This window comes from Lissotriton helveticus, chromosome 4_1 (assembly GCF_964261635.1).
Source record: "Lissotriton helveticus chromosome 4_1, aLisHel1.1, whole genome shotgun sequence".
NCBI classification, from domain to species: domain Eukaryota; kingdom Metazoa; phylum Chordata; class Amphibia; order Caudata; family Salamandridae; genus Lissotriton; species Lissotriton helveticus.
In genome coordinates, this window is record NC_136063.1 from 1,773,006,090 (window position 1) to 1,773,032,838 (window position 26,749).

Consider the following 26,749-nt stretch of genomic DNA (forward strand, 5'->3'; position numbering starts at 1 on the left):
AGAATCCCTTCCTTCAGAATCCGGTGAATGAGACCGTCAATTGCAACTACTAGAGCAACACCCAGCCATGAAATCATAAAATAAATAGAAATGATAAAAGCTCTCATTGGGGTAAAATCCCTCCAAAACTGCTGAACATGTAAAAACATAACACACATGGCCCAGCCACTCACAAGGCATCTAGAAAATATCAGCCAATCATGAGCCTAACATGTACATAGAAATATATGGCAGAAACTAAACAACAGCAAATGTTCCTCAAAGCGCATCGCTGTACGAAAGAACTTCTGTCATTGCAGCCACCCCCTCCACCAGAGGCAGGCCTGGCTAATCGTCAACTGCAGAGGAGTCTCTGTCTCCTTGGTAACCCTGACATGCCCCTTAGCGGGATTGAGGCAAACCCCCCCGACCTTTGACCCGGTCGCAAAAAATGAGTGAAGGGAGGATCATCCTGAACTGCAGCATCGCAGACAGAAAAGCTTCTCCATTCCTTACTTGCAGTCTCACGATCACATCGCATGTGTTCCAATGCTTGGGACATCACCAGAACCACCGCATCCCACGCGGGCCGAACATTCTAGAGCTGTGACACAGGTGCTGTGCGGCCTTCCCAACCACAGGGTCCTCACTATGTGAGTCATCACTGTGAGAGGGATGAAGTGGTAATCCTCTTTACTGACACTTCACACCTAAAGTAACTATATTTTTCTGAACCCACTAACTGCTGACTTCATCATTTTGAATTGCCCATGACTGCACAGATCCCAGGAAAATATTCTGCCACTCAATTCATACTCCACAAATTTCCGATTCCACATTTTTGGTGTGATGCTCCTAACATCACTAACTCCAAAATGTACTCTTCTTGCTTCTCTTGACTGTTCCTCCTGAATATGAACTCAAATACATAATGATATCAAGCATTTCTCAATTTTGATGTAGATCTGTGCAGGGGATTTAAAAAGATGTGCCTTCTCATTTTAGCTTCCATAGGAAAGTGTGTTTGAGCCAACAGGCAAAACCACTAAATGGATTTACACCAAACAAGGAATGAAAGTAAAATGTAATTCAGAAAAGTGTGCTTTCATTGTATTGGAATAAGTCAATTTAGTAGTTTTCAGAAACAAACATTTAAAAATGGTGTTGGATACTCTTGAAAGGGTTAACATTTTTATATAACTGCTGCTTAAAGTCACAGTTTAGTGGTTCATGCCTCTTGTCACTCACATTTGAACTTTCTGATGAATGTGATTGGATGAAGAAAGCTGAGTAGTATTTTTTCAACATATCAAACGTGAATCAAATCCGAATCCCAGTTTATCACTATAAAAAACACACACAGGAGTAGAGATCCCAAGTAGTATCCTAGGAACAAGTGCTGAAAACAGACACTGATTAGTGAGTCAAATGTGATTATGATTTCCAGAGCTACCATGTTAAGTTTGTCCACAATTTGTGAAAAATGTCCTCAATCAGATTAAAGTAATGACTGAAAAAAGAAGCAAAGAAGCAAAAGGTCTCTGGCTATCAGAGAGATAGGGACAGAGAGAAAACGTTGAAGGACAAAAGCCAAAGACTGTTTTTTACAGAGGTTTTGCACAGCAAGAGTAGGGAATCTGTGGTGGATGGAGGTGCCGACCCCTGCTGTGCAACTCTGATGGCCATGAGTAGAAGTTGTTGACTGCCCACGGTGTGTTGAATGCTTGTCCTGAACCATAGACTGGGGTTAGGGCTGTAGGTTACTAATATGTTGTCCTGAATAGAATGTCATTGAACAAGGTGTTTCAGAATAATTGATCTTGAGCATGGAAATGTATTATTTCCATTTATTAATCTACTGGAACCTTACATGTTAGACAGTGAGTATCTTTGATTACAAACTCTTAAGAAAAAAGATGTCCCCATTCTCTACTATAATTTGTAAGGTTTGTCTTGACGTAAGGCTAGCGTCTGATGAAAGGTATAGTTAGTTAGTACGAGTGAGAAAGTCCCAGTATAGTCAGAAGGTACTGGATCTCAAGTGAAACAACAAGGATCTTTCACCTTTGGTGTCCTAGGACCCTATTATTGCTGACCCTCAAACTGGGAATCACATAACTTGGTTTGCAAGGCTTACTCAGGCAATCCAAAGCTTATTCAGGGGCTGCAGACTCAGAACTCAGAAAACCAGAGAATACCGTTAAAATTGTTATCCAATCAAATCTTTATCTTTTAATATGAAAAAAAATACTTTAATACACACAAAGCTACATACCACAGACGACTTAAAAATATAGCGAGGCAGAATTCTCTGATGTGAGGACTCGGAGAAATGATTTATTAACGTTTTTGGTGTTTCTGCGGCCTAAAATTGCTAAACTCAAACCGCTGTAATCTGGTTGCAGTAGACTGAGCCAAACTCAAATGTGAAACCAACTGCATCGGAGTGCAGTTCATATAAAGGGACCAGGATTGAACTGGTGGACAGTTTACCTTTTGACTGAGTCATTTTTCACAAGAAGAATTCTCTACAGGGTTGGTGGTGTGTCGGGGTGACAGCTAGATCTGCAGAAGGGTTCATTGACAGTGGCCGGGTAAAGGGCAAGACTTCAATGGGACACTCAGCACCATCAGGAAGTTTGAAATTCTTAACGTCAAAGACAGGAAAACTTCAAGCATCTGAAGTCGAGCCCAGGAAGGTGTTGTCAGCAGGATGTTGCCCGAAGTTAGTCCAAATGACTTCCTCTAAGTTGAGACTTAGAACATATTCAGGAAGTCAGGCTGCTTTCAGCAGGGCACAATAGCATGTTGAGTCCGATGGGCAGTTTGATGATGGGAGCTGCAGTTTTCTGGTGGTCCAGTGGATGTCTCAGGTTCTTTTTCAAAAAGTGTTCTAAGTGTCCAGTCTTGCAATTTTGGAGGGGGAAAGAATAGACTCTAACACCAACCAAGGGTTCAGAACCTTCTTGATACCACTTGACGTTAAGATTCAGTCGATGGCAGCTGCAGTTTTCTGGTGGTCCAGTGGATGTCTCAGGTTCTTTTTCAAAAAGTGTTCTAAGTGTCCAGTCTTGCAATTTTGGAGGGGGAAAGAATAGACTCTAACACCAACCAAGGGTTCAGAACCTTCTTGATACCACTTGACGTTAAGATTCAGTCGCCCAGAAGACACCAGTGGGATCCAGGACAAATCAAGGTGCAACTGGTCACATGGGCTCAGCAGTGATTTGGACTTTTTGCAGCTATTGTGTTAGTGGAGCTCAGCAGGAGGGTAGCACTTAAAGTCCACTGTTCTATCCTCGGTACAAGTGTGGAGCAGGTTCAACATTAACAGGTTTTTATCCACAGGTTTAATGGAAGGTGCAGGCCTTCTTCCATCTCCGACTGGTCTAGAGGTGTTCTGCAGAGGGTATGAAGGGTGCCCCATTTATGCCCAGTGAGAGCCTGTGCATGGGGGAAATCCTGGCCACTCCCTAACCAGTTGACACAAAGTTCTGAGGGGTGGACCGAGGGCTGCGTGTTTTGCTGTAAACTATCCCACAGTGCCCTTCTCTACCTAAAACCAAATGGCAGATCCTTTCTTCTCTTGTGCAGCGCTTAGGGCACACTCCTGAGTTGTGTCAAAGGAAATGATAAAATGCCTCTTCCAAAACAGATCTTAAACAGGGTTTCCCCCCACAGAATTGGTACCACTCTGGATGCTTTGAGAATAGATGTGAAATAAATCTACCTGTGACAGGGTATGCCTCTTTAACTCTTGTGCAGCTGGTGGGCATTTCTCCAAGGCCATTCTCTCAGGAGGACGTCACACCTCCTCCCAGCCAAGGCCCTTTTGTTTTCTTTCCTGGAAGTCATTCACACCTCCTTGCCGGCGGTCAGCAGGCTGACAGGTCACAGTTGAGGATTAATTCTAAAAAGGAGCCAAGAGGCTTTAGGCATGAAAAGTCCAGATTTCTAAAAGTGGCATTTTCAGAGTAGTAATTTAAAAACTGATCCGACCTTAGATTGGATTTTAAATTAGTATTAATTTGAGTCTCTGGATCATGGTTCTAGCTATTCTCAAACTGAAGTTGTGCATCATAAGGTGTCACACCCCACGCCGCTCGACTCCACCAAGACCCGAGTGCTGACGAGGGTTCGCCGCTGGTGTCCCCCAGGTTCTGCATTCCTTTGCAACTCTGCTATTTTGTTGTTTAGCTTCCTGTGTTTTTAGTGTTTTTTGCTGCTGTCCTGTAGAATCTTAGGAGATCCTTGTGCGCCCTGCTCCCGGTGCCCTCCCCCCGCTCCCCGCTTCCCGCCGCTGGTCCCCCGTGGCCCCGCCCCCTTTTTCCTTTCTGTTTCCCCTGCCCGCCCATAGGCCGCCCCGCTCCCGCCTCCCAGCTGCCCCTCCCTCCCACTTCGCCTCTAATGGAGGCCGCACCGCCACCGCGCAGCGGAGGGGCGCAGCAGGCGCACCACTGGCACGCCAAAGGCAAGTCCGTCTGCACCCGTCCGTGCCTGGACTGCGCCCAGCGCCAGAACCCCTGGCCCCAGCCGATGCCAGGGCACCCGACTGAGATACGACACCGCCAACTTCATTGCACTCAACACCGGACGACCTGCCACCTGCCATCAAGCCACCCGAAGCGGACCCACGGACCCTTCACCTGCCAAGCCTGCAAATTCACCTGCCACCGAACCTACACCCCGCCCACCGAACACAGCAACGTTAACAACAACCACCTCAAGTGCATCCTCCTCAACACTCGCTCCATCCACAAACACGCTGTAGAACTCTGGGAACTCCTTGATACAACAGCACCAGACGTCGCCTTCCTCACGGAAACCTGGATGAATGCCTTCTCGGCCCCCGACATTGCCATAGCCATAGCCATCCCGGACAGCTACAAAATCACCCGGAAGGACCGCATCAACAAAACTGGAGGAGGAATCGCGATCATCTACAGGAACACCATCGGCATCAAGACCAACGCTGAAGACACACTCACCGCTGCCGAACATCTTCACTTCCAGATCCACACCGACCCCCAGACCATCCTCAGAGGAATGCTCATCTACAGACCCCCGGGCCCACGGACACAATTCAGCGAAACCATCGCCGACTTCATCAGCCCGCACGCCCTAGCCTCACCAGAGTACATCCTCGTAGGGGACCTGAACTTCCACCTGGAGAAAAACAATGACAACAACACCACCACCCTGCTCGACAACCTCGCCAACCTCGGACTCAAACAACTGGTGGACACGCCCACCCATTTCGCTGGCCACACGCTCGACCCCATCTTCTCTGCCAGCAACCACGTCTCCTTCAGCCACTCCACTGGACTACACTGTACCGACCACAGCTGCATCCACTTCACCTTCAAGTAGACTATATCCCACCACCACACGCTACAGATCCCCCGCAGATGCTGGAGCAAAGTCACCACAGACCAGCTGACCACAACGCTGAGCCAGAACCCACCTGTCGACACCCCTGACACCAACGACACAGTATACAATCTCGCACAGTGGATCACCAACTGCGCCAATGACATCGCTCCACTAAAGAAACCCCCAGGCAAGACTGGCAACAGAAAAACCTCATGCTTCACAGACGCCCTCAAAATAGCAAAGAAATCATGCCAAACCCTCGAAAAAGCTTGGTGCCACAAATGGACATCAGAAAACATGACAGACCTCAAGAGCGCCACCCGCAAATACCACCAAATGATCCGCACCACCAAAAGGACATTGTTCAAAGAGCGGCTGGACAACAACACCCACAACAGCAAGGAAGTCTTCAGCATCGTCAAAGAGCTCTCCAACCCCAGAGCCAGCAACAACGACATCACACCGTCGCAAGACCTCTGCAACTCCCTCGCCACATTCTTCCACCGCAGGATCGCAGATATACACAACAGTTTCGGACCCCAGACGCCGCCTCCAGCCAACAAACCAACGACCCCCACCACCACCCTCAGCGCATGGATCCCCATCAGCACTGAAGACACCACCCACGTCATGAACACCATCCACTCTGGCTCCCCCTCTGACCCATGCCCTCATCATATCTTCAACAAAGCCGACACCATCATCGCGCCCCACCTCCGTAACGTCATAAAAAGCTCCTTCACGTCAGCCACTTTCCCTGAAAGCTGGAAACATGCAGAAATCAACGCCCTTCTGAAGAAACCCACAGCGGACCCCAAACACCTCAAGAACTTTCGCCCCATCTCCCTTCTCCCCTTTCCGGCTAAAGTCATCGAGAAGACCGTCAATAAACAGCTGATGGCATTCCTCGAAGCAAACAACTCGCTCGACCCATCCCAGTTCGGATTTCCAGCCAACCACAGCACCGAGACCGCTCTCATCGCAGTTACCGATGACTTCAGGACCCTGATGGACAACGGAGAGACAGCCGCTCTCATCCTCCTGGACCTCTCGGCAGCCTTTGATACCGTCTGCCACCGCACCCTAATAACCCGCCTCTACAACACTGGGATCCAAGGAAAGGCCCTGGACTGCGTCACATCGTTCCTCTCCGACAGAACTCAGAGAGTCCGCCTCCCTCCCTTCCACTCCACGTCCACCAAGATCATCTGCGGCGTTCCCCAAGGATCCTCACTCAGCCCAACCCTCTTCAATATCTACATAAGCCCCCTTGCCACCATCGCACGCAAATACAACATCAACATCATCTCCTACGCCGACGACACCCAACTGATACTCTCCCTCACCAAAGACCCACTCACCGCCAAAACCAACCTTCAGGACGGAATGAAACATGTCGCAGAATGGATGAAGCACAGCCTTCTGAAGCTCAACTCGGACAGGACAGAGGTCCTCATTCTCGGACTATCCCCATCTGCCTGGGACGAATCCTGGTGGCCCACGACACTGGGCACCGCACCGACACCCACGGACGACGCACGCAACCTGGGATTCATCCTGGACTCCTCCCTCACGATGACCAAGCAAGTCAACGCAGTCTCGTCCTCATATTTCAACACCCTGCGCATGCTCTGAAAGATCTTCCGGTGGATCCCCACCGAAACCAGAAAGACGGTCACCCAGGCCCTCGTCACCAGTCGACTGGACTACGGGAACGCCCTATAAGCAGGAACCACAGCAAAACTTCAGAAACGTCTCCAGCGCATACAGAACGCCTCCGCACGACTCATCCTCGACATCCCTCGCCACAGCCACATATCCGCCCACCTGAGAAACCTGCACTGGCTCCCCGTCAACAAGAGGATCACGTTCAGGCTGCTCACCCACGCACACAAAGCGCTCCACAACACTGGCCTAGAATACCTCAACAACCGCCTCTCGTTCTACACCCCCACCCGCCAGCTCCGCTCCACCAGCCTCGCCCTCGTCACCGTCCCGCGGATTCGCGAAACCACCACCGGAGGAAGATCGTTCTCCTACCTGGCAGCCAAGACATGGAACTCCCTCCCCACACACCTACGACTGACCCAGGACCATCTCACCTTCAGGAAACACCTCAAGTCCTGCTTATTCGAGCAATAGCGGCACACCCCCCCCTCCCTACAGCGCCTTGAGACCCTCACGGGTGAGTAGCGCGGTCTACAAATGGTTTGATTGATTGATTGATGATATACCCAGGGATTTTCTGTGGGAGAGCCAGCCTCGCCCAATGAAAAATGAGTTTGGAGAGTTTCCACTGCCAATTCATGTAAAACCTAAGCACATATGTCCTACTTTTAAAATACTGTGCACCCTTTTATATAGGTATTTAGGGCTTCCCTTAGTGGTGACTTAAAAACGAAAAAGGAAGGTTTGGGCCTGGTGAAAGGCTAATTTTGTGTTATCAAAAGAGACTAGCTTAAATATGACCAATATTGTTAGGACTCCGATTAGATTTGTCATGGGCACCTGGTAGCTACGAAAGGCTAATTTTGCCAGGTCAAATGTATATTTTTAGAACTATACACACAGGCTGCAGGGGCAGGTCTGAAGACATGCTTTGTATTGTAGAAGTGGGTCTGAAATGTATTAGTGACATTTAAATTACAGGCCCATGGTACACAGACGAGGGACAAAGAGCTAAGTTAAATATGTAAATTAGGTTTTAGCAAATTCGAAGTGTTTTTAGGGGTCAACGCACATACATTAGGTGCTAGAAGGCAGTGCTCACTCCAGGGTTCAGAGTCTAAACAAAGCCTCAACAAACCCAGCAAGAATTATGCGTGACCTCGCAAAATGGGAATTTTCTTTCATATAGTGATATGCCAAAAACAAGGACTGTGATTTGTACCACTCCATTACAACAGCCTAGTGCTGCAACTGTTCACTCTATGGCGTACTTGGAGGGGACACCGTTGAAGATAAAAAGTGTGCCAATCTTAAAGGACAAGCCTCACAAGACTAATTTAGTACCCATTTAACATAACAAATTCTAATGCTACTAGATTTGTTTTGCTATGAGCTGTTAGCAGTGTAGACATCCCTCATAGTTAAAGCAGCTGCTCAGATGGTGGGGGGTTCTTTTTTAGGCTAACCTGGTGCAGGTCTGTAAGGAAAGCAAATTGCATCCTACATGCATTCAATGGGTCACATGTTTTATTCTTTGTTTATTTAAGTAATCTGGCACATAAGAAAGCGTGAAACATATACAACCAAAAGAGTTCCTTTTTTATCATTTAGATATTCATTTTTGTGGATCCCTCGACTCATTCAGTAAAAGGTGTTAACATTGCTCTGTTCAGTGCTTCGATTTTAACAGTTTTATAAGAATGTAAAGGTAGTTATTCCTCATTTGATGTGACCCTTAGGAGCAGTGCTTCCCAAACTTTTTAGAACTGCATCCCAAATTTTCAAGACCCATCTAGCCTAAACGGACATGAGCCAGGGTGATTTTTTAATGTAATATTAGACTTGCTTTCAAAATGTGGTAAATTAACATACTCTTTACTCGTGTGTTGCTATCTAACAGCAATTGTTTGTTAATGATACAACCTTGACCCTGCCTTTTCATATGTCTTTGTCAAACGTTAGTCAAGATATTGATCTTCATATTGATTTGAAAAACTCTTTCTACAGCAGAGTATATTGTAAGGCATTATAACAATTTTTAAGTTAAAATGAGGCCCAGTGGTACATTTTGGAATGAATGTATTTATATATTAACTTAAAAAAAAAAGATCAAAGGAATTTGTTGGACGTGGCTGTTTTTGAAGTGTCATTCCCAATCTTTTTGCTTTCACCCTCCTGTTTTTAGGTTTCGACCTGGCGAGGGGCAAAGCCCCTCCCAGATCGAAAACTATTGTCTACAGTAGGGATGTTCGGACCGCCTCTGTTTCCAATTGGCTAGCTCCATAAATGGAGACTAGCCATTGGGAGACAGAGGCTGTCAATCGCGCTTTCTCTTGAAAACGCGATTCGGGGGCGTTTCTGGTGCTTTTTTTAAGCCCCGCCCCTTTGTCCCAGGCCGCGCTGCGATTGGCTGCCGGCCCGGGACACCCCCGTGACGTCATTCCCGGGCCGTGCTGTGATTGGCTGCCGGCCGGGACACCCCCGTGACGTCAGCCAATCACAGCGCGGCCCGGGACCTGACTTGTTTACACTTTACTTTCAACCATGCTGTGCTGCTGTACAATATAGCTAAAGGACATTGACAAAGGCAATAGCTCCCGTGGAGTAGGCGAGACCTATTGGCTTTGCCAATGCTTGCTAGCACATGCAAGGAGCACGAGTGAAAAAGAACACGGTAGTCGCTTAGCACTTCCAATTGGCCATTCGCGGGTAGTTCCTTGGCTGCAGTCGTAAATAAAAGTAAAGCGGAAATAGAAACGTATCAGCAACTCTGTGTATGTTATGATGTATCTTGGGCTAATCAACCAATAGATTTTCCAGCATGGCACTTACCTCTCAACGTGATCTTAAATATCCGATCTGTCACTTCAGCTTCTCTTCAGACTTTCAGATAACTATAATTTGAGGCGGCGTGGGACGGTAACCAGGAAGTTGATTGGCAACATACGAGGCGGAATTAGGAAGCGCTCAGCTGATCGCCTTGCAATTGGGTTAACAAACACCGTGTCCCGCCCCAAAAATGTCAATACATCCACCCACTTCTGTTCCGGAAGAAGTTTGATGCTCCGGAAGTCATGGCTCATCCGCTGGACAACCGGCCTGAGTTACTATGTTATGAATCGCAAATATAGCCGCTGCTTGCCGTGGCTCGTAGGAGTGCGGATAGAGGCCGGTGGAGATCACAATTGCGCACGAAACTGCAGCTGTGGAAGAAAGACCAGACCTGAGCAGCGGGGTCTACAGCGCCTCTAACCCGGTCAGTGTTCAGGGGAAAGCCACCGTGAGAGGCTGGGCTAAAAGATGTTGCATCAGTGAGCGACAATACATCAGCGTGATAGCTGCTTAATTAATGCTTTTAGCACTATCGCGGAATTTCGAGGCGCCAAGGCAAAGATGAGAGGGTCTCCCCCGGTTTTTCTATTTTAAATTATAACAGGTGGTGCATTTTCTAGCACTTTACTTCACGCGGAAATGTCTTAAAAAGCGTGTGGGAATATGATCTTACTTTGTAAAGCCCAATAAGCAAGTTGCTTGGGTCATAACTTATAATACGTAACGACCACTTTATCGAGGTTAGAAAGTGATACACATTTTAAAGGTAATTTGACCTGAAGTGCAAGGAACCTTATCCAAAGAACTTTATTTAAAATGTGTATGCATAACAGCATTGACAATGGACAGAACTAGAATGTGATTTAAACATACCTTTACAAGGGTTGAAGGAATTGAGGGTGGTTCTTACTAAGAATCTTGAAGTATTTGGTGCATGTGTTTTTAAAAGCGTACTGGACAATGCGTAATCCGTCTTATATCCTTTTCCTTTAATGTCTCGAGACAGGCTGTTTTTGCTTACACGGTGGCTTGTGCGTAGAACTGGTAGGGCTATCTTAGTGTACCAATGAGGATTGCCATAAGCCGGATTTCTTATGTAAGTTGGACTTTATTTAAAGTCTTAAAAGTCAAATATAAATGGACCCACAGCAGAGCAGGCTAGCGCAGAGTGGGACAGTAGAAGAGAATAGAAGGGACAGATAGAATAGAAATAGAAATGAAAGAAACACCAAGAAGGAAAAGAACAGAACATTACACATCTTCCCCTTTTTGGAGAAACTTAAAATATAGCATTTTAAAACAATTCACATTATTTGACATAATAAGATACAACCTTAAAAGAAGGAACAGAATTAAGATAAAACAAAATCCTTAAAATGAACAGGTAATTTACAAATTCTTTTTGAAGGTAAAATGGGAGGTGAAACAGAAACCAAATCAGGAGCAACAATAACATTTTCAGAAGATGAATGGGAGACCACATCTCTTTGTGAGATAGGAGAGGTGGATGTGACAACACTATTATGCAGATTAGATGATACAACATTTGAAGAAGAACCTGAAATCAAACAAAATATAATCATCCAAATTCTGAGTAATAGCAGTTTTTAGGTTTCGCCTATTATCATTCGCTTGCGAATGTAATAGGCGAAAATTCAAGGGCTCGGTCGACTAGTGAAACCACTGTGGTTTCTTCACAGTGCATGTGAGGTCACGTGGCCACAAAAGCGGGTCACGTGACCACACAAGCACGCGCATCTCCCTAATCCGCAAACAGCATTCATTCAAAAACACAGAAACCCCCGCCCCCATCCGGCTTCCCTCCGCGCATCTGCCTGCCACACTTCTCCTCCCCTCGCATGCATTCCCGCCCCCCCACCAGGCTCTCCCGCCCCCATCCGGCTTCCCTCCGGCCATTTGCCTTAATGTAGTGCTTAATTTGTAAAAGTATAACTGCTGTGTCCCAAAGTTTTGTTCTGACGCTCTCGGATTACCAAATAAACAGTGTTCATTCCACTTCTTGGCCATTTAATCGACCTCCCAACTCTCCATGCCTCCTCCTTTAATTGTTTTCCCGCCGCTACCTCTCCCTTTTGTCACTGTTTTTCCTTAATTACCGTCCTCTGCCCCCCTTTTGTGTTTCACTTTCTTTTGCACTGGGTCAAAGTTTGTAGAGCAAATTTTATGATTTGCCGTCTACAAAAATGAGTCCCCGTGGGTCCTGCTGTACAAAGATATTACCCTACTTTATCCAGACAAGTCAACACATTCCCTAAATTTTTCACAAGGCATGATCATGATATTAAACTCCACTGCACTGACTCGGTCTCTGTGAGGGTTGACTTACTAACTTGCAGCAGGACTCACTCCCTTCCGTGGCAATTTAATCAGTGCGGCCAAGGGTCAAATTTAGGGCAGCTGCTGAGACAGCTGAGACTTGAAGCAGGGGCGGCCGGAGGTGTGAGAAGACAGCACTGCCTGCTGTGAGCCTTGATCATGGTAATTTATTTGAATTTGCCGCCAAGAAGCCCAGCGCCTCAGCCTCCTGCCTCCCACAAGTGAACTCTGGCAGCAGGCAGCAGCACGTGACGTCAGGTCCCTGCCAAGCCTAAATCAGTGTTGAACTTGTTACACACCCTGACTGGCTGCGTCATGTCTAAGTAGCAGCCATTGGGCACTAACTCGACCTGACGTCATCAGAGAACCGCACCACAAATCATCCCCGAGCTGTGATAAATTGTTGAGGCATTACATTAGGCTGCAGAGCGAGTGCTCCAAGCCTGCCAGAGCAGCACAAACGGGGTGCGCCGCTGCCAGCTGCCCAGTAAGAGTCCACATTTTAATTTTGCAGACGAGCGCTTAATAAAACAATATGTCTTTGTAATACTTGGCATGACTGCATCACGGACTCACGGACCGAAAACAAAACCGGCCCCCTATCAAACAAGCACTGGCGTTGCCAATAGGTTTCGCATTTGGAAAGTTGGTGCTATTGGTTTTGTAAATGACATTTTATATTTATATATCGTTATTGGCATTGTCAATAACAATATATAAATATAAAATGTCTTTTACAAAACCAATAGCTCCAACTTTCCAAATGCAAAACCTATTGGCAACGCCAGTGCTTGTTTAACCTGTCTGCTCCCTTTTCCATTGATAACAAGTGTTAGAGTATGTGCTCTCTTCCTTTAAACATGGTATCATTACATTACACCCAACTGGCAGCACATTTAATTTACTTGAAAGTCCCTAGTAAAGTGATACTACTTGTACTGAGGGCCTGTAACTTAAATCATTCTAGTGAATGTGCCACCCTCTTAAGTAGCCCTTTTTAAACATACCCAGGCTTGCTTGTCTGTGCGTGCAGTTTTAAACTGCCATTTTGACCTGGCAAAATAAACTTTTCGCCAAGCCTAACCGTTCCTTTTTAATACATATAGGTCACCTCTATGGTAGGCCCATTACCCCCCATAGGGCAGGGTGGAGTGTATTGAAAAAGTTGGACATGTACTTTTTAGTTTTGCATGTCCTTGTAGTGAAAAACTCTTATATTTAGTTTTCACTACTGCAAGGCCTGCCCCACCCATAGGACAACATGGGGTTAACTTATTACTTTCACTGGGAGCAGTTAGGAATGTAGAGTTTGGTGTCTAATGAACTGTACTATACAGGTCTCTTTATTGGTAAAGTTGGATTTTAAGCTACAATTCTGAAAATGGCACTTTAGAAAGTTGGGATTCTCTTGTCCCCCACATCATCTTAGATTGACCAATCCTGCCAACACCTATCTTCCAGTTGTCTTACTGTCTGGGAGCAATACACAAAGACCAACTGCCTTCTACACCTATCATGTGACCCAGGATACAGGTAGTAGACAAAATGGTTGGGACTGGAAAATGTCAACTTTCTAGAATTGGCATTTTCAGAACCGTGATTCCATATCAGACGTTACCACACTAAACTATCTATCCTAGTTATATGTAATAAGGCAAACCAATTGTTTACCTATGGGAGAGGTAGGCTTTGCAATTGTGAAAAACAAAAGTGCGAGTTTATGTTTTCTGGACACGTAAACATAGAAATACATATCCGTCTGACTGTTTGAATACACTGCACTCTGCCCTCTGTGATGTGTAGGGCCTACCCTTGGGGTTACTTATATATATATTAAGAGGGAAGGTTTGGGCCTGGAAAATTGTTTATTTTCACTGTCAATGCTGGAGCGTCATCATGTTCCCCAACCCAGGATGCACAGCAATTGAATGTACCATATAGTAAAGCACCAGCCATTTTTTCAAAGTTTCTTGTATTTTTATTCTAACAGCAGTCCAAGGTTCTTATTTTTGTAGAGTTGCCCCGATGAAGGGCTGTCATTAGCCTGAAATGCATTGGGAAAGCCATCTTCACTTTAAATTATGAGAAAGGATGCATTTCTAGGTGTTTTGGAGCAAAGCCTGATAGGCACTCGTCCAACTTATAAAGATTAAAACCGTTGACTTTTTGGAATACTCTGGACAATTTTTGACTACTGCTGGAATAATATTACAAGACACATTGAAAATATGGCTGGTACTTTATTATATGGTACATACAATTGCTGTACATCCTGAATTAGGGAACCTGATGAGTCTCCAGCATTTACACTGGATATGGAATCCGAGGATGGAATGCATTCCAGGGTAGCGCTCTTTACATTGCTTTGAGTATTTTCAAATGGATTAAAGGACTTGATCAGTGGGTGTGCATTCCAACAAATCTTGTGATGAAATGGTTTATTTTGCCAGGTCGAAATGGCAGTTTAAAATTGCACACACAGTCCACAATGGCAGGCATGATACATGTTTATAGGGCTACCTAAGTGAGTGGCACATTCTGTGCTTTAGCCCCACTAGAAGCCTTTAATTTACAGGCCTGGGGCACCCGCAGTACCACTTTACTAGGGATTTACAAGCAAATTAAATAACAATTAGGAGTTAGCTAGTTTCACCATGTTTAACCCCTTCGATGCTCATGACGGTATACCTCTCGTGTGCTCATGATGAGCTGAGCTCGTCATGACCACACCCATTTCCATTATGGCCCAGCACAGCAGAGGAGCTTCTCAAGCAGCCAAGGTGTTAATGGAGAGAACACAATCACTTTTGCACTGATTAGCAGTGGTAAAGAGCACATAGTGCTAAGGCTAGCAAAAATGAATACTGCAAAAATGTGGAGGGTAAAGTCAAAAGGTTTGGGAGCGACCCTTCTGAGAGGGCCAGGTCCAACATCAAGTAACTATAGCATGTGCCATAAACTAACTAAAAGTCAAGCCCCCAGCATGCATAGTGTTGTCATCAATGACATCCTTTCAGATGTTGCAATGATGGTATCAATGAGGTCATAGAACATGCATTGAGTGATGTACTATGTGAGGTCATCAGCAGAGCAGTGCTAGAGAGTGAGTTATAGTTACTTTAGTGCACAAGTTATAACCACTTGAGGTAACTATACCTGGTTAATTTCAGTGGATTTGTTCTTTCAAAATAGTATGTTTTAACTGACATTTTCGCCTGACCACCGAAGCCAGGCGAAATGAAAAAAGGTGTACTTTGGGTGAAAGTCTGTTATGTGCCTGCTAGAAAAAAACGAATTAAAAGAAAAACTAAACCTCAAAAAGGCCATACAATGAACTAGAAAAGTTGCAGTATTTAGTTGGTGAAATGAAGCACACATTTGAGGACAAGAAATGTAACTTTATGCCAAACACTCACTTTTTTTATGATTTGTGATTTTTAATCGTTTATTTGTCTTAATATACCACTACAGTAGAGAACAAATAAGGTGTAGGGTGGGTTAGCTGTGACCTTTTGTACACTTGTAAAATATCTCTATCTAAATTGAAATCACCTTATTTTGAAGTAAACATCTTCAACTTTGAATGAAATGCTCTGACCGCCTTCTCTGTAATGCTTCTATACTGACCTATATGCCCCAGAACTAATTTTGTAATTTTAGTGCCCCTACTAGAAACTATAATACACAAACTTAACTTTACTAATGTTGTGGATTTAAAGTGAGCACAAATGTAGGTATGACTTTTTTAAATGGTACTTTGACAGCACTTGGTTTTCCTCCCTTGGTTGACTCTCCTGCCTATTGTGCAGGGCACACACTGGATGTCATTTTATCTATTCATAATCTTTTAGAGCCTGGCACCTTCCTTTAACTCACATGGTCCGATCATGTAGCTCTAGCTTTTAATATCAAGGTGAATAATCGCCCACTACAGCCCTCTCATTAGGCTGTTCGTGCAAATGCAACAAGGTTTAATCAAGAAAATGTCACCATGGAGTAGGAGGCAAAGCTACAGATAATGTGGTGATAGTGGCTCACTGCATAGTGATCCAGCGGCCTATAGAAAATATATCATAAACAACGCTACCCAACTTCATAACCTATAAACAAAATTCTATACTAAATATGGACCCATTTATAAACCTGACATATTTTGGGCCTACTGAATCAGGTGGTCAGACTAAATCTATATACACATTATCGACAAACTATATACAATTTTATACATCTGTGGAAAGAATATTGTCATTAGAATAAAACCTAACCATTTAAATGACCACCATTGGCGACGTGATCTAGCTAATAGTAACCTACACTTCTGAATAACCAAGACCAGCTTGTTTGTTAAAAGTAAGATTTTATTTACTAAATTATGGTATATAAGTTGATAGTTTTATAAATGAATTTTATTTGCAATAAAGCAAGCATGATTGTAAAGAAATGTGAGAAAATACAATTTAAGTAAGTGAATCAAATTAAAGTGAATATATAAAGTTTAGCATTTCTAAAACCTAATTCCCTAACTGAGCTAAATAGATAGAAATTAAAGTAAAGTTCTTTGAGGATTCTTACGTGCTCCACGCAAAGTCCGACAGCACTTCACCCTCATCGGAAAGTCAGAAAGCAGCAGCCAGCCCATCCCTAGGGGCATGACTTTTTATACCTTTCTACGCTAACTAAACTACGCAAAGGAAAGTTTTCAGAAATCTTCGACGTCCCATTGGCTGAGAGTGACAAGTGACATGTCACCCACATTTCAAAACTTCCATTAAGTCACTTTTTCTTAGAGACCATTGTCCCTTCCGAGTGCAACCAGGAGCTTCCTAGGATTGCAACATTTGTATAAAGTCGTTCTCGCTGCGTCCATTGACTTCCAATTGACTTCCGCGGATGCCAAGTTAAGGGCTGACAAAATGTTCTTTTTCGACCTTGGCCATGTCCGACAGAATGATGATAGCACGTCAGTTTTTGCTTAGTGAACACAGCTTTTGACGAACAATTTATTTCAGAATGGGCGTCTCATGACTTTTGCAGAAGTAAAATTCAGCATTTTGTAGCTCGGGCAGACTAGGCCCAAAAGCAGGCAACTTATGTTTTCTAGTATAAAACAAACACAAGAAAAATATTAATGTAAGAAATAATGTAGATTCTGTATCCACCCCAAGATTTACTAATTAATTAACCCACCCGATTAATCAAAATGTTACCTAGCCAATGCAAACAAATAAAGCAGCGTTTATATCTACCAGTCTCCGTTAATCCATGAGACTTATATGCACCTAGAATAGTAGAAATGACATCACACAGACAAGGAAAAGCAAAACAAGCACATGCTTCTTTTAAGTTTGCAGCAGTTAGTAATGACAAAAACGAAAACAATAAATTATTTTATTATTTTGCACGAACAAAAAGATGCAACAATTATGCACGTTTATGAGCACACATGTTAGTCCCCCCATGTGTAAAGTTTAATCTAAGTTGTATTAGTACGACAAATCACAAATCATTAATATTATTATTCATGTTATGGAAATGTGACTTCACGAGTTTAAACAAAATTTTGTTTTCTATCTCGCTCCATCAACTCCCTCATCTGGTGATTAACAAATCACCACACCAGCACTCAAAATTTTGATAATTTAAATTTCTAAGAAATCGATTCAAATTCATTTGTATCAGTAAACCTAAAAGTCTGTTTCTGCATAATCTTTGGAATTAGCATAACGCTCTCTATGTAACTCCTGTAATTCGATCTCCCTTTCTTCTTCTTTTCTAAGTTTATAGATTTTTTTCTTTTCTTTCAACTGTTTCTTTCTTTTATGTAACAAACAACCTATTTTGGTCAAAATAAAAATGAATATTATTATAATCAAAGGTGCCAAAATCTTGCCAAGAATTGAACTTCCGATATCATGAAACCAGTTTTTAATTGCTTGAAACCTTTTTGAAAGCTTCCCTGTAAAATCATCTTCTTCTAAAGGAATTATCTCTGAATGCATTTGTGTAATATTCTTAATATACATTTCAATATTCTTACTTTCGTCAGGTATATATGTACAACAATGTTGTACGTGTAAAATGCCACAGACTCCTCCCTCTTTTGCTAGGAGTATGTCTAAAGCAAGGCGATCTTGAATTACCATGGATCTAATTGCAATAACTTCAACATTTACTAATTGAAACCCATCAGCTGTGTCAGTTGATAATCTATCAACTATAGTGGACAATTTTCTGATTCTCCCTGCATTTAGGGTTATACCAACAAAAGGTATTACTGCTTGAAAAATATCTCCCAGAACTTCAGTAAAAGTTTCTCTTTTAACTCTATTTACATAATTATGAATTTTAAACAATCCTTCTGATCTCTGTCAACATGAAACACTTTAGGAAAAACAATTCCCACGTAACAAGTTCCATACCAGTGGTCTGGAAGGTTGTAGTAGGCTTTGTCACCACAAACAAAATAAATCCCAGGAAAGATTGGATCTTTTCCACCTTTGAATCCCCAACCTCCCAAAATCTGATAAGTATCTTCACAGTTACTTGCACCTACAAAGTAATTATCAAAAAGTGTATTATCTCTTCTAATGCAAAGCTTTCCACTAACTGGTTTGTCTATGTGAATTGCAATATTTTCAAGCATTTTGCCATTTAACTTATCATCCTCTTTCTGCCAGAAACTTGACTTAGTCTGCTTGACTAATTCATTCCTCTTATAAATTGCTCTTCTCTCCTCAACCATATTCAGAAATTTCTTTCCTTCAGCACTTAATTTGCATGTTAGATTATTCTTGTAAGCATACTCATAAGTGAGTTCGTTAGTAACAAGGAAAAATTCTCTCATTTGCTTTGCTTTCTTATGCTTATTTAAAGCATTATCAATCTTAATATTTGCAAAAATTTCATCATAATTTGAATAGTAATATTCTAAACGTCCAGTTTGATAAAACAAACTAGTTAATACACTACATGTTACAGCATAAGTGAGAGGAAGCATATTATATGTTACTCCCTCAGAAACAGAAGCAGGTAACTTAACGCAGACGTAGCAGTCTTTTGCATCCATTACCTTAACATATTCACTCAATAGCTTTGTGAATGTATTACTTGAAAAATCACCAATTGATTTATCTTGATGAATGTTAGGCTGATGATCAATAACTTTTGCAGACGCACTATGTTTAGTTTGGCTAACCAGAGCTTTGCTTGTTATGTTAACTTTGTGTAATTCTCTATTCATCTCCAAAGGGATAATCACAGCTAGAACCAACCAGAGCAGAATTAAAATGAGCAGACACACCAGAGTCATCTTACAGCATCTTTTAAAAACAGAACACTTTGAAGTGCTCTCCTTAACATAAGGCATTTTTGGTTAATTTTAGCCTCAAAAATTAAAAATAAAATAAATTTTAAAATTCTAAATATATTTACACCCCCCTTTTAAAATATTTTTTTTTTTTTTTTTTTAAAACCTTAAACAAGATTTCTTCGACCTTATGTCATACATAAGTTTTCTTCAACTAAACAGTTTTTCTTCGACCTTGTGTCAACTAACAAATTTTCTTCAGCCTTTTGCCAATTTAATATTTCTGTACTTCAATCATTGTCACTAATTTCTTGGATTTCGTTTTCTTCTTCACTACTATCATATATGTCAATAACAGGTGGAATTACTAAGTAAGTCCACTCAGGAGACTTGTATTTTTGGTTTGGCCTTACTATTCTCTTCCCTTTTCTCGATATCACTTCAATTTTTCTTCCAACTCCAACTTCTTTTCCAGGACTCTTTTGACTAGTGATTTCCTCAACTTGTTCTTTTGGTTTCTTGATCAATCTGACTCTCAATCTTCCACCAGGCCAGTAGTCTGCTTTTCTCACATACTTCTTCTTTGGTTCAGAATTATTTGATTCTGACTTCCAAGTCCTTTTCTTTCTGTTTTCACTTTCACCATCCACTTCACTTTCTTCAGTTTCGTAGTCTGAAATTTCAATTGACTCAGGAACTTCTCTATTTGGCAATTTCACTCCTTCAGGAACTTCACTTTGTCTTCCATCACTGGTACTCGGTAATTCGTCTTCCTTCTCTTCTTCAATTACCCCCAACTTCCCAGTTTTCGGATTTCTGTTCCTTACTTCAGAGTTTGTTCTCTGCCTTTCGATACTCTCCTGATCTGAAACTTCTTTTTGTTCTGCTTCTTTGTCTTCGATAGAGACAATCGAATCCTCAGTTATCTTTCCTTTTAACAGATTCTCTTCACCTTCAGAATCTATTTCAATGATTTCTAAGTCTTTTCTTGTCAGATTTCCATTCACTGGCACAGTTTCCAGATGTCGACTTTCTTGTCGATCTTCAGAATCTGGAATTATTTCGCCTTCTGTTTCGCCTTCTGCTTCAGAATCAGAATCATTTGTGGTATCACTTTCGACATCAGAACTCTCAGGAGTTGGTACTGGAATAGTATGACTAGGATGAATCCAGCGTTTCAATCCTCTGCACTTTACAGCATTAGTAGTGATCAAAATTATTTGCCTAGGTTTCTGCCATCTAGGAGCTAAACAATTCCTTCTCCGATGTACTTTCGTTCTGACCCAATCTCCAGGTCTCAGATCATGTGTCAAAACCTTTTCATCTGATTGTGCTTCAGTTCCCACCTGATTAGACACAGAAGTTACCATATCAGATAACCTTTTACAGTAATCCAAAATAGCACTGTCATTTATGCTCAACAGTTTACCTACAGGTACAAAAGCTTGCCTCATAACTCTTCCCATTAAAATTTCATGAGGACTCAAACCTGTCTTTTTATCTGGTGTACTTCTTAATGACATCAAAACAAGTGGAAGAGCATCAGTCCACTTTACACCTGTTTCAAGACACATTTTTCCAATTCTGTTTTTAATTGTTCCATTAATTTGTTCTACTACTCCTGATGCCTCTGGTCTGTATGCACAGTGTATTTTCTGCTCAATGCTCAAAGCTTCGCAAATTAACTTCATCAGTTTGTTATCAAAATGGCTTCCTCCATCACTCTCAATAGTGACTGGAAAACCGTACCTTGGGATGATTTCTCTGAGCATTAGTTTTGCCACTGTAATTGAATCACAATGTCGTGTAGGGAAAGCCTCTACCCATCTTGAAAATAAACAAACAATTACAAGCACATATTTCAAACAATTGTGTAAAGGCATTTCAATGAAATCCATTTGTAACCTGGTAAAGGGACCACCCTCTCGACCAATTATCCCTGTCCCCACCACTGATTTTCTGTTTGGATTCATTTGTTGGCATGACAAACACCTTTGACAAAAAGATTCTGCAATAGTTCTAAACTTGGTATTGAACCATGTTTCTCTGAAAAGTCTAACCATAGAATCTCTTCCCAGATGTGCTGGACCATGATATAATCTGGCCATGTCAGCAATCAAGCAATTTGGTAAGACTACTCTGCCATCTTTGTAAACCCACACTCCATCTTCTTCACGTGGTCTACAATCTGATCTTAACCACAAGTCTTTTTCTTCATCTTCTGCTTCATTTTGTAAATCTCTAATCTCATGCCATGTTTCTACAACAGTTGTTAGCATTAATGAATTTGAATCAGTTTCTTTACTCCTCTCCCGATTGTAAGAATAATTTTTCCTTGCGCAGTATTTAGCTGTTTCATCTGCGAAGGCATTTCCCTTGGAAATATAATCAGTTCCTCTAGTGTGCGCTGCACACTTAACAATGGCGATTTCTTTTGGCAACTGAATTGCTTCAATTAATCTCCTAATGAAAACTGCGTTTTTAATTGGTGATCCTGTTGATGTCATGTATCCTCTCTGTGACCAGAGTTGTCCATAATCATGCACAACTCCGTACCCATACTGACTATCAGTAATGATGGTAACTCTTATATCCTTTGATATTTCACATGCACGAATTAAAGCAATTAATTCAGCCACTTGTGCTGAACGAACTCCTTCAAGACATGATGCTTCTTCGACATCTGTGACTGTACAAACTGAATATGAAGCTTTTAAGACACCTCCTTCGGATCTTAAGCATGACCCATCTACAAAGTAGACAAAATCCGATTCAGACAAAGGTCTGTCTTTGATGTCTTTTCTTGGTTTAGTGCAGAATTCCATGACATCTAAACATTCATGTTCTGTTTCAATGTCATCAACAATTTCAGAATCAGGCAGTAATGTAGAAGGATTCAGATTTAAACATCTTGAAATCGAAACATTATCTGCTCCTAGTATGATTTTCTCATACTTTGTCAATCTGCTACTTGTTAAATGCTGAGTCTTACCTCTTGTCAGTAATATTTCTACTGAATGAGGCACAAAAACTTTTACAGGAAATCCCATAATGATCCCCTCACTTTGTTCGAGGCTGATACTTGTAGCTGCAACTGCTTTCAAGCAACCTGGTAATGCTTTTGCAATTGGGTCAAGAACTGCAGAGAAGTATGCAATAGGTTTCTTTAAATTTCCATGTCTCTGAATTAACACAGATAATGCACATCCTTCTCTCTCACTACAATACAGTTCGAAATCTTTCTCATAATTTGGCATACCTAAAGCAGGAGCTTGGCATAAGCTCTTTTTCAGGTTCTCAAAAGAATCCATCTCAGCATCATTAAGAATAATTGGATCTTTTACATCTGACTTTGTCAGTCTTTGTAGTGGTTTTGCAATTACTGAAAATCCACTTATCCATTGTCGACAGTAACCAACCATTCCCAAGAACATTCTGACCTGTCTTTGTGTTCTTGGTGGTAACATTGCTTGAATCATTTTTATTCTCTCTATTGTTACTTGTCTTTTTCCCTTTGCAATTCTGTGACCAAGATATTTTATTTCTTGTTTGCAAAACTGTAGTTTTGCTGGGGACACTTTATGTCCTTCTTCTGCAAGGCGATTTAACAGAATTATTGTGTCTGTCACACAATTTTCTCTTGTCTTTGCAGCTATTAATAAATCATCAATATACTGCACTAGCGTAGACCTACCAGGTAAGTCTAGGTCTTCTAATGATCTTTTCAATAATTCATTAAAGATTGAAGGACTTTCTGTATAGCCCTGAGGGATTCTTGACCATCCGAGGGTCTTACCTTGGAATCTGAAAGCAAAGATTTCATAACTGTCTGGATGTAAGGGAACAGTAAAGAATGCATTGCAAAGGTCAATGACTGTATACCATTCAGCATCATGTGGAATCTGGAATAGAATTACTGCTGGATTTGGAACCACAGGACAACATGGAACGACAATTTGATTAACCTTTCTCAAATCTTGTACGATTCTAAATGTTCCGTTAGACTTTTTAACTCCCATAATTGGTGAATTACAAGGACTACTCTCTATTTCTTTTAATACACCTTGCTTGATTAATTTTTCAATTATAGGTGTAATACCTTCAATTGTTTCTGTTTTCATTTTATATTGTGGAATGTTTGGAAATTCTATTCCCTGTTTCAATGTAATTTTTACTGGATCTACGTTTTTCATCAGACCCATCTCATTTCCAGTAAAATCCCATATTTCAGATTTCACTGTTTCCTTGAGTTCTTCAGGTAAATCCTTTTCTTCAAATGCAGGAAACAATTTTGTTTCTTCTGCTTCCATCATCATCATTGTCATTCTGTATAAACCATCTTCCTCCATTGTTTGTAACTCAACTCCATCAGGAGAACAATATATTCTACAATTCATTTTACATAGGATGTCTCTGCCCAATAAATTCACTGGACTACTATTACAAACCACAAATCTGTGTTTGTCTCTGTAATTTCCAATTTCAACTGGTACTGGATCAGTTAAGTCAGTTTTAATTTGCTGATTACTTACTCCGACAACTTGGATGGTATCCCCAGAGAGAGGTAGGTTTTCAATTTCCACTGATCTAACAGTAGAACGGGTAGCACCAGTGTCCACTAGAAAAGTGATGTCTACATCATTAACTTTCCCGTTTACAAAAGGACCTGACTGGTCAACCTCAAGAGTGGCTCCAACAACACACTCTTCCTCCTCTCTCGGGCACCGTCAGCAATAATCATCAGAATCGCTGTCTTGACTTTCTGTTAATAAAAATTGTTGTGAAGCATTTTGCATTTGAACCCTTTGCTGCTTTTGCTGTTTTTGTGGTTTTATTACCTGTTCACTTCCCTGAAATCCCACGTTTGGATTATATTTTTGAACTCCCCCACAATTCGGAAAAGGTGGTTGTGGCAATTGGTCTTGACGATTATTCACCTGTTGTTGTTGCTGTTGCTGTAACTGTCGCTGAATATTAAATTCGTTTAACCCCTGTTGCATCTGTAGCTGTCGCTGCAGGTCAACACCATTCTGCATCTGTGAATTCAATAAGGGATTCTTTAAGTTTTTAGGAGGATGAGGACACTCGTCTCTCCAATGTCCAATTTCGCCACAATTAAAACAAGGTAATCTTTGTTTCAACTCCTCAATTTTTGGGCTAAATTTCTTTGGGAAATTATTACTTTTAAACTTTCCTTGTATCTGGTTTGTATTTCCAGTTTGAACAAAATTAGTGTTCTTATTACCCATGCTGGCAATCTGTTGCTCAGCCACTTTTACCTGAGCCCACATGGCTTTCTCCTTGAGCTTCTTCTGTTTTACTTCTATTTCATCACTGCAATACTTAGCTTTTCTTAGAATATCATCTACAGATAATGATTGCCATCCGACAATGCTATTTCTGATCATTTCTCCAATTTCAGGTTTTAGTCCATAAACAAATCTATAGACAAAATGGCTCATGTCTTTTTCGTCTAGTTTTTCATAACCACTGTATTGTTTAAAGATTAACAGTAGTCTTTCATAAAAAGAATGAACTGATTCTTTTGTTTCCTGTTCTGTCCTTTCTATTTTAACCCAATCGACTTCTTTGGGTGGAATTTTGTTTTTCATCCAAACAATTACTTTTTCATAAAAATCCATTACAAGTGGATTTGGAGCACCTGTTTCTTTAATTCGCTCAGGTTCTGTTTTTGGCCAACTAATCGATATTTTACATTCTGTCCAAAGATCAGATGGAACGACAATATCAAAAAATCCATCTAAATCAATCCACAGAACTTTTGACACTTTGATAAATCTATCGACTTGCCTGTACCACTCAACTGGTTTTTCCCTCAATTTCGGAAAGTCATTTGTAAATAACAGAATGTCCTGTCTCGACCAAGGGACATGAACATATCCTCCACCTGCAATTTCTCTCATTGGAAATTGTTTTGACAATTTTTCCAATCTTTCATCTTCCTTCTTTTTCGTCCATTTTACTCTCCACTTATTCAGTTCTCCTAGCTTTTTGATATAGACAATCAAATCTTTTATATGCACTATTCTTCCCATTGAGTTCAAACTCTCAATGTCACTTTCTGAAAAGTCTAATCTGTAATGTTTCGCAAAATTCTTTTGTTTGCTCACATCAATTTCAAGTTCTGCTGCTAGATCCTCTAGTTGATCATATTTATTTTTTGTTTTCCATTGTATGCTTTTACAAATGAATAGTAGTTCATCATCTCGGTAGTAATTTAAACTATCTGGACCGATTGTTCCAATTATTAATTCTTCGATATTCACTTTTAATTTGGCCACATCAAGTTTTGGTGTAGTTACCCTGACTTCAGGACTCCCTATATCTGATATAGCACCCATTGGTGTTTTTGGAGATAAATCCTCATTAAAGGTTAAATCAGGCATTCTCGATTTAGAAGAGTTTATTTCAGATAAATCTGAATAAAATTTTTCAGCAGCTTTTTGAATTTCTGTATTTAAAGGAATAGTTAATCCAGTTTTGTTTGTTTCCTTTTGGTCAAATACAGGCTGAACAGGACCAATCGTTACTGGAACTGTCACAGCTTCCATGCCTTTTGTCATTCTTTTTATTAGTTCTTCTTTAGATCTTAAATATTCATTATAATCAACATCTTCAACATTTCTTGCTTCTCTTGTATAATCTTTTGGAGCTTCTCTTGCTCTTGGAGCCATTGTAAAATGTCTACCTTCATTTCGAGCATTCTCGAATTCTGGTCTTCTAGGAGTTTCAATAATTTCACAATTATTTGGATAAAGTTTAGGAGCTTCAATAATTGGAGGTGCACTCGGTGAAGTTTCAGTAGAAACCACCGGAGTAGACCATGATCTAGGAGGTCTCAAAGGCTGATTCTTTCTAGCAGTTGTATATATTTCTTCCATAACTGCATCTTCAGGTTCACTTTCCATAGATTTCCCCGTAGGAGTACCCATTACCATTTCCTGAATTAAATACAATCCTTCACTCATGTTTCCCTGTCTCCACATTCACAATCTATCTTCATGAGTTTCTCTTCTCCAAGGTGGATTTTTAGAAGGTCTTTTAATTCCACTAGCTTCTCTTTGTAACTGATACATCTCGTCTTCCCACTCAACTAAAGCTTCAAATTGAGTTGGTCTCGGTTTCGGAACAAGAGCATTCATTTTCTCTCGTAAATTTCTCAAGACTTTTACATTAAATGAACCATCATCAGGCCAAGTTAAAACACCGTCGTTCTTAGTATAGCGTTTCCAA